The sequence below is a fragment of the Dendropsophus ebraccatus genome, unplaced genomic scaffold (assembly GCF_027789765.1).
Source record: "Dendropsophus ebraccatus isolate aDenEbr1 unplaced genomic scaffold, aDenEbr1.pat pat_scaffold_1199_ctg1, whole genome shotgun sequence".
Taxonomy (NCBI): Eukaryota; Metazoa; Chordata; class Amphibia; order Anura; family Hylidae; genus Dendropsophus; species Dendropsophus ebraccatus.
In genome coordinates, this window is record NW_027208616.1 from 42,669 (window position 1) to 51,551 (window position 8,883).

The 8,883-nt window shown below is 39.6% G+C and overlaps 1 pseudogene; it reads left to right on the forward strand.

Moving 5' to 3' along the window:
• Positions 1-3,999: 3,999 nt before the first annotated feature.
• On the forward strand, positions 4,000-5,650 carry LOC138774980 (amphoterin-induced protein 2-like; annotated as a pseudogene).
• The last annotated feature ends 3,233 nt before the right edge of the window (positions 5,651-8,883 follow it).

Genomic DNA, 8,883 nt, shown 5'->3' on the forward strand with positions numbered 1-8,883 from the left:
TTTCAAATGCATCTTAAAATAACAAACAATAAAATCACAGCTGCGCCGACGCGTTGCGAGGCATAGCCTCTTAATCATGGCAAATTATGTTAGATACTGATACATTTTTATACTGGTAAGATGCGTGTCTCCACAAACACACCACCCCAAAGGGGCGTCACTAGGCTGGCGTGGAAACCACATGACCTACTTACAAACCCAAGTGCATGAGAAAACGAGTAATGGGATGCAAATACATATAAGTACAAAATATAAATACTCATTAATAAATATAGTATAAATCATTTTTCAGGTTCAAACCTTTAGGATAACGAGTGTCCAAAAACAAAATCCAAAAAGCCTCTCGTTTTCTTAATAGCTGGACCCAGTCGCCCCCCCGTGTGGGTTTGTTAACCCTCTCCAGGGCACACACTGAGAGGCTACTGGTGTCTCCTCCGGGGCAATCAATAAAATGTCTAGAAAGATTAGAAACAGATTTTCTGTGAACCGCATTGTGTGAACGAATATGTCAGGTGTTTGCTGATGCGTAATTTTAACATACGTTTTGTTGAACCTACGTATTGTAAGCTGCAAGAGTTACATTCCGCTACATAAATAATATGTGTGGTTTTACAGTTAATGAAAGATTTGATTAAAAAATTACGTCCAGTATTGCAAGATGTAATAGATGTCTGTTTAGTGGCATATTTACATAGTACGCATCTGGGGGTTCCACATTTGTAGAACCCTGTGGTTTTAAGCCAGTTAGTATTACTAGTACTTTTATAGTCACGGGTGTTGATATTACTAGGGGATAGAATGTTACCTAAGGTTTGACCCTTTCTGGCTACACACCGTATGCCAGATGCCAATATTTTTTCACATTTAGAGTCTTGTAGCAGTATGGGAACATATTTTTTAACGATGTTAGTAATTTCTCTATACTGGGGGCTATATACAGTGGAAAAAGTGAGTTGATTTTCTTTCTTGTTGTAGGATTTTGTAGCCTCTCTATTATCTGTCCCATTAATGTTGTAGGATTTTGTAGCCTCTCTATTATCTGTCTCATTACTGGAGTGCTGTCTGTCTAGCAGATGGTATATTCTATCATGAGATTCTGCTTTTTTACGTGCTCTCTCTATCACTGCACAACCATAGCCTCTGGCTTTTAATCTCCCTGTGAGTTCCTCGGCCTCTTAAATAAGAGGCATCTTTGGAGCAATTTCTGCGAGTGCGAATGAACTCACCCACAGGGAGATTTCTGGTGACATGATTGGGATGACTACTACTAGCCTGTAATACGCCATTTCCGGCGGTGGGTTTTCTATACAGACTAGTAGTAATATAGCCACCTTCAAAAGAGAGTTTTAAATCAAAAAATGGGATAGATTCTGTCTCAAATTGGTATGTGAATTTTAGGTTTAGCGTATTCCCATTAATGTATTTTACAAAGTTTTCTGCATCAGATCTATTGCTCCTCCATACCAGGAGGAGGTCGTCTATATACCTCCCGTACCAGAGAATGAATTCTCTGTACGGGTTGTCGATGTTAAACAAGACAACCTCCTCCCAGTAAGCCATAAATAAATTGGCTAGTGAGGGTGAAAAACAAGCGCCCATCGGGCATCCATTAGTCTGGAGAAAAAACTGATCCCCAAAAGAAAAGAAATTGTTGGTAAGCAAAAATTCCACTACCACACCTTGGGCCCCTGAGCCTCAGCCATCAACCAGGACTGACCAAATCTTGCGCTCCTAGACATATATTAACAATTATACCAGTATGCAAGGGGATGAATATCATCTTTTTATCTCTTATTCTATTGATAGGGGACAACAAGCTGGAACAGGAATACTCCATTAAAACTCATAACATGGCATGACATGACAGGCGCTTGCAGCACTCAACAGTTGCTCTGCTCTCATCTTGCTTCAGGGCCCCCTCCCAGGACCAAGGCTGCACTCATCCTCCTCCACTAATGAACTGCCCTTTTCTCATTCAGATTGACAGTGGCACTCATTGGGTATTAGGGTGCCCATTGGACATCTTGGTAGAAGGATGCTCGCTCAAATTGGCTGACAGTTTTCACTAGGCAAGACTGGGTCCCTTGAGGTGCTGTGGGCTCCGGCACTTGACCTAGTAAGCCAGATGCTAAAACCAGCCCTAGTAATATTTACCTTCTATTGGGATATATCTGGCTATCACAATATGTAGCAGCAGCAAAGAGGCCCTTGTCACCCCTTATGTTGCCACTCAGTGTAAAATGTATGTAAAAATAGAATACTTGTAATAAAGTAATATAACTTTGTTAAAGTAATGTATAAAAACAAATACAAAAACAAAAACAATAAAAAAAACACCCGTGTCACCCGAGTACCCGTGTCAGCTGTCAATTTCAACTAGACCAATTGAGTATATAATGTAAGGGGGGGGGGGGGGTCTCCCAACTATACCAACAAATGTCTGAGAAGAAATGTAACAAGATGTTTGATCTCAACATACCTGATCCTTTTTTTCTCAGGGGAGTTAAACCACCAACTCCCCTTTCCCTAGCAATTTGTCTGAAATTCTTTCTGTGTCTTTAGTGAGTTTCATTGATTGGCTGAATGAACAGTTGCATTCAGAATGAGAATGGTGGTTGCATTTCTTTTGTTTACTACAGCCTAGTACCATTGCATAGTTCCCCAGACATTCCCTTTAACACTTGTTCACTTGTTTCTATGTAAAAAGCATCTGTTGCTCAGTTAATAAGTGGATGATGCTATCAGCTATATTCAGTGTTGTAGATACTATTGTACCCATCATACTATAGTATTTGTTTATAGCACCACTTACAGGCTGATAATGGTCACATATGAGCAATATTAGTAAATGGACGTTTATCAGTATTGCTGGATTGTTCCATGAATATCTTGTACTGCTCATGTGCATAGTCCCAGTGCTAAATTGTAAAGGAAAACTGTATTTTGATGTGCAAGTAACAGTGCGCTGGTTCCTCTCCAGGGTAATAGATCTGGAATGAGCTGTTGCTATGCTGTCATGGATTTACAGTAACTCTTTATATTGTCACTAAGTGACAAAAAGATCTGTAGCGTCACAGCACCTTAATGGCACTTAGTGTTGCTTTTTTAATATTTTAAGTGTTTTTACATTTGTTGTGGACGAGCACAAAGGGCGACAGTGATTGGTGATAATGGGAATGCCTATCCCCTTTGAGCTACAGCAGCAAGACTCTTCACGCTTGGCAGGATTGAAGTCGGACAATACATCCCTTGGGTAAGTCTAAAATGGAATTAGTTTCACAAATGCAAACATTTTAAATGAACAGAATGAAACCAGAGAGTGGGATACACACAATCAACATAGGTGGTGGGAGGGGGGAGGGGCGGTATTGCTTGTAGACATAGGCAACAGCATCTGCGCTGTCTGTGCCCTCATCAGTGAGCTTTGTATATTTCTCTGTGCTGACTTCAGCCAATCACAGTGCTAAGGTGAAGAGAGGCAAGGCAGGCTCAGCTCACATATATGCTGGTCTCCGGAACGCAAGCAGCCTTGATCAGATGGGATAATATCGCACCAGCACACACACAACCTGTTTCTCTTCTGCTTTCTTTGAAAGTTCTCTGCTCTTAACATACAGATAAACAAGGGATGAAGACAAAGAGAAATAGTCCACAGACCTGGACTCCAATGCCCTCATGCAGACATCAGCTAATGAATGCTGTAAAAATAGCAGGTAATTTTTTCTATCTTCTGTCATTTTATATTTTTAGTGATGGGCGACTCAGCTATGGATTCATCATTTTGCATATATACATCCATAATATATATATATATATATATATATATATATATATATATATATATATATATATATAGAACTTTTAGAATATGTATTAGTTCAGTTTCAGTTTTAAATGAGACTGTGGATATTTTCTGATCTGTGACTGTTATATTTATGGAGCTGTTCTAGTTTCATACACTAAACACAGTTTGTTTAATTTTCAGTGCCATTGTGAATACTGCTACAGGATTTATAGTTGAGGTATAATGTTCCCCTAACATACCTCCAAGTCTAAATACATGATTTGTGGGAGTAGAAAAGTAGTGGCTGAGAAAGAGCCATAATGCCTTTCTTTGGTTCATCTTTGTCCATGGAGCTTGGAAATGTCCATACAAAATGGAAAAGCATTGCCTACGTGTTACTGCTGCTCATCGTCAGCTTTGTTGGTGGTGCTCCTGGGTGTGTCCGCCAGCCTGTATTTGTGCCAGTGATATAGTAAGCTGCACTAATAGGAACTTATCTATAGTGCCCAGGACAATCTTCAAGTTTATTAGAAAACTAGATCTAAGCTACAATAAAATAGGGTTCCTGGATCCAGACTGGTTCCCAATCATGTTTGACAAATTGCACACTTTAATATTAAATCATAAACACCATAAGCAGCATATCTGGTGGTAGTTTCTCCACTCTTCGAAATGTAAGATATCTTGATTTATCATCTAATAATATAAGGACACTAAGCAATCCAGTTTCCAAGAACTTAAGATGCTAGAAGAGCTTCTGCTGTACAACAATCAGTTATCTAACATTGATCCTGGGGCATTTGGAGGACTCCATAAACTGCAGAAATTGTATCTGAGTAACAATGCACTAACACATTCCCAATGGACTTGTATGTTGGCAGAAATAAACTGTCAGAGCTTGTGCTGTTGGACATGTCGCAAAACAACTTGCAATCAGTGCCTGTTCAGGAGATAAGCTTAATTTCAGCAAGACAGCTTAGTGGAATATACCTTCATGAGAATCCCTTTCTATGTGACTGCCCTTTAAACACAATGTTAAACTTCTGGTACCGCAGGCACTTTTCTCCAGTTGTGGATTTCAAAAGTTACTATAGTTGCACCTCACCATCTGAGTCTAAACGACTTCTTATTCAAGACAACTTTCTTAACTGTTCTGAAAGTGCTGGGAATGAGTCATTTCATGCTTTTGGCCTGTTGTACGAGGTTCAAGTCGGAGAAAGGCTGGTGGTACACTGTGACAGTAAGATAGTGGACAAAGATACACAATTTATTTGGAGAAGCCCAGAGGACAAAACACTTGAACCTGAAAAAAAGACTGACCATTATCGTGTGTTTTTCAATGGAAGTTTAGAAATAGAAGATGCTCAAATTGTAGATTCAGGTGTATATTCCTGCATCGCAATAAACAAACTGGTTAATGAAACTATAGATATTAGAATAACAGTGGGCAATTTTACTAGTCACAAATCCCATTCACATGAAGCATTCAACACGGCCTTCACTACACTTGCTGCTTGTGTAGTCAGTATCATTTTAGTTCTGCTCTACCTTTATCTTACCCCCTGTAAATGCTGGTGTAGATCTAGGAAAAATAAAAGAAAACAGAACCAAAACAGTGCTCACTCCTCCATCCTAAGTGCCACGCCATCACATGAGCCCCAAGCTGAAAGGAAATCCAGCACAGGGAAACGGGTAGTGTTCTTGGAGCCAGTCAAGGAAACTGAGCAAGGCCAAAATGGGAAAGTTCGTCTGATTCCCAATGAGAACCTGACAGCAGAAAGCATCTTAAAGAACAGCAGACCAAAGTCTGACTCGGATTCCGTCAACTCTGTCTTCTCAGACGCTCCTTTTATTGCACCAGTGTAACAATTGCCCTGAATCTCTTTTGTATTTACAGTCATAATAAAAACAACTGTGACTCTTAAACTTACAACTTGCAGAAACAGATGCCTTTGTAAACCTAATAAGAGAAATGAATGTACAGTTCTATAGATCACGATCTACAAAGCACATACAGGAAACATATGTTTGATTCAGGAATTACCTTTAAAATGGTCATCTATATATATATACAGTATATACCTACCTGTCTTTGTGTACCAGACATTCTTCTGTTTTAGGAAGACCCCTTTGTATTCTTTAGCTCTGGGACTTGTTGTGAGTTTACAATAATTACAATTACAGTTGTATAGGTTACCTGGACATAGCAACTGAATTCAGTCTTTAGATTGTATTGTTCTAACAGATTGCAGCTACACAGCTGTGAAGTTTAATGTAGCAACATGTACTGGTATAAAGTCATTTTAAGGAGGTTCGTCACTGCAATTGCTTTAATAATAACAATAATATCTAAATAACCAAAACATTACCCATGTAGTAAACTTCAATGACAGTACTCATCTATTTACTATTATATACTGACAGAGTGAAACCATCTCATGCATTTTGTTTATGTAAATTAGTTTCCTAAGGATTATTTTTCAACAGTTTTTATTTTTTTCTATTTTAGGTATAGAAGGGTTTAATAAAAAAAAAAAAAGCCTTTGCCATGCAAAGTGATTATCTAGAGCTAAATGTTAGCACAGGCAGAAATTCATCCAAATAGGACTTCTCTTGGGTCTATGATTACTACTGCAGATGTTCGCTTACAACAGGTTAATATTCTCGAGTAGGCAGGAATATCCCTTAATCGGGTAAGCTGATATTTAGACCATGCCGAATGAAATTGCAGTTGATGTTGGTTTTATTACATAATATTGTTTACAGACTTGATGAAAGAAATTTGCTGTTGAAACATTCAATGTGCCAGATTATATATATATTTGCACTAGTTGTTACAGATTACCAATATCTGGAAGCAAGTAAATTGCTTGTAAATTTCAAAATGATATGTATTTAAGAAGACTGCAGGATTATTATAAGACAAGAGGTCTATATTTATTAACAGTATAAAAGCCTAGAGTTTAGTGTTTGGTAGACGTAGTATCTGCCTTTGAAATATATATATACATATACATATACATATATGTCTATCACTATTGAATAGCTTACTCAGTTTTAAAATATACTGTGCTAGCAGCAATGTATAGCCATAAAGCTAATTGATGATGTTGGGTCATCATTGTTTTCGTAGTATTAAGGCATATAGTAGATACAATATAGTGTACCCCCCCCCCCTGCCCCTATATTATAATATGTTCCATTTATAGAATGTGTACTTTCCCTACATATAGCATTATATCGCATATGTATTTTATTATTTCGAAGAACTTTAAATATGTTTATATTTTGTTCTGTTCTGGACATAAATTGGTGGTAGCGGGGTGTATTTATGAAGCAACGTCATCAGAAGAAATGTTAATGTTGAAGTGGGGGTACTATAGAAATGTCATTAATCTGTTCAACATAGAACATGCTAAAAATAAATGCTAAATCATTTCAAATTGTGCTTTAATAAATATTTTTTTCAAGATGTAATGTAAATGTAGTTTTGATTATACAGTACAATGCATTAGCCTACAAAATGGGACATGACATATTTTCTATACTTCCAAGCCATAACAATTGCGTTCAGCCCTTGGCTTAAATAAAATGACAGCACAAAGTTCTACTTTTCTGCTCTTGATAGCTGCTTATAATACACTAAACTGTTGCCAAGGTAAGTGATCTGAAATACATATATACTGTAATATCAATACTTACTGCTTGTTTCAGGTTACCAAGTACCCATACTCATATCCCTTTTTTGTTATGTCTATAGAGATGAGCGAAACCGGTTCAGGTTCGAGTCCATCCGAACCCCGATCGTTCGCATTTGATTAGCTGGGGCTGCTGAACTGGATAAAGCCTAAGGTTGTCTGGAAAACATGCATACAGCCATGACTATATGCATGTTTTCCACATAGCCTTAGGGCTTTATCCACTTCAGCAGCCACCGCTAATCAAATACCTGAAAGTTTGGTTTCGATGGACTCCAGTTTCGCTCATCTCTAATTTATGTCCTAATAAATAAAAAATGTAACAATCTTTTTTTAGTAAAGGATCATTTCAGTGTTTTTATTGCTTTTTAATTTCAATATTCTGCTGTTCTGTTTCTTGCTAGGATGTTACAGTACATCAGTAGTCCACCTCATTTGTCACCATGTTCCATATGTGATACCCAGACAGCTCTAGAATCCAAGAAGGAACAAAGCAAAACTACTTACTATACACAATATTATCTTAACCCTTGCCGCATATGGACGTACCGGCACGTCCAAATCTCATACATTTCCTGCAGATGGACTCGTCCGTACGTCCACGGGATGACAGGGCGCAGGAGCTGCACTCCTGTCATCCCCGGCGGGGCCCGCTGTCCAGTGATAGTCGGGCACCCGCCGCAACTGCCCGAATCCGCGCCGTGCCCGGATCCCGGCAGTTAACCCCTTAGTGACCGCTGATACGGCGGTCACTAATGGTACGGCACTGACAGTGCTTTTCCTCTCCCCCCCACCGTGAATCCACGGTGGGGAAGATGAAATAATTGAATTCAGACCCCAGATCAGCCCCCTCCTAGTAGCCAGTCACTAACACCCTCCCCGGCGGCCATCGGATCCAAAATGGTCCCCCAAGATGACGCCGCCATCGCTGCGAACAGAGTATATCTGTTCACAGCGATGAAATGTAAAAGATGAATAAAAACCCCATGCTCTCCGCCACTGGAGGTAGGGGAGAGCATGGGGCAGTGATCGGGGACCCCCCTGTTGGGTCCCCGAAACAGGCGATCGGCGGTATATACATATACCGACGATCGCCCTGTTCACAGTGCAGGATGCACTTTTTATCCCCTGTCACCATCAATGATTGGTGACAGGAATAAAAGTGTCAGGGTCCGTCCCCCAAGTCGCCCCCCACCCCCCCAGTCCCCCCCCGTCCCCCAGTCACCCCCCTTCCCCATATATGTTACCTGATCCTGGAGCTCCTTCCTCTTCGGTGTCCTGGCTGGTTATGAAGTGCGCATGCGCTCCACAACCAGCCAACTCTGAAAATTTAAAGTGACAGAGACCCAATTGGTCTCTGTCACGAACTATGATTACTGTGATAGAAAATATCACAGTAAT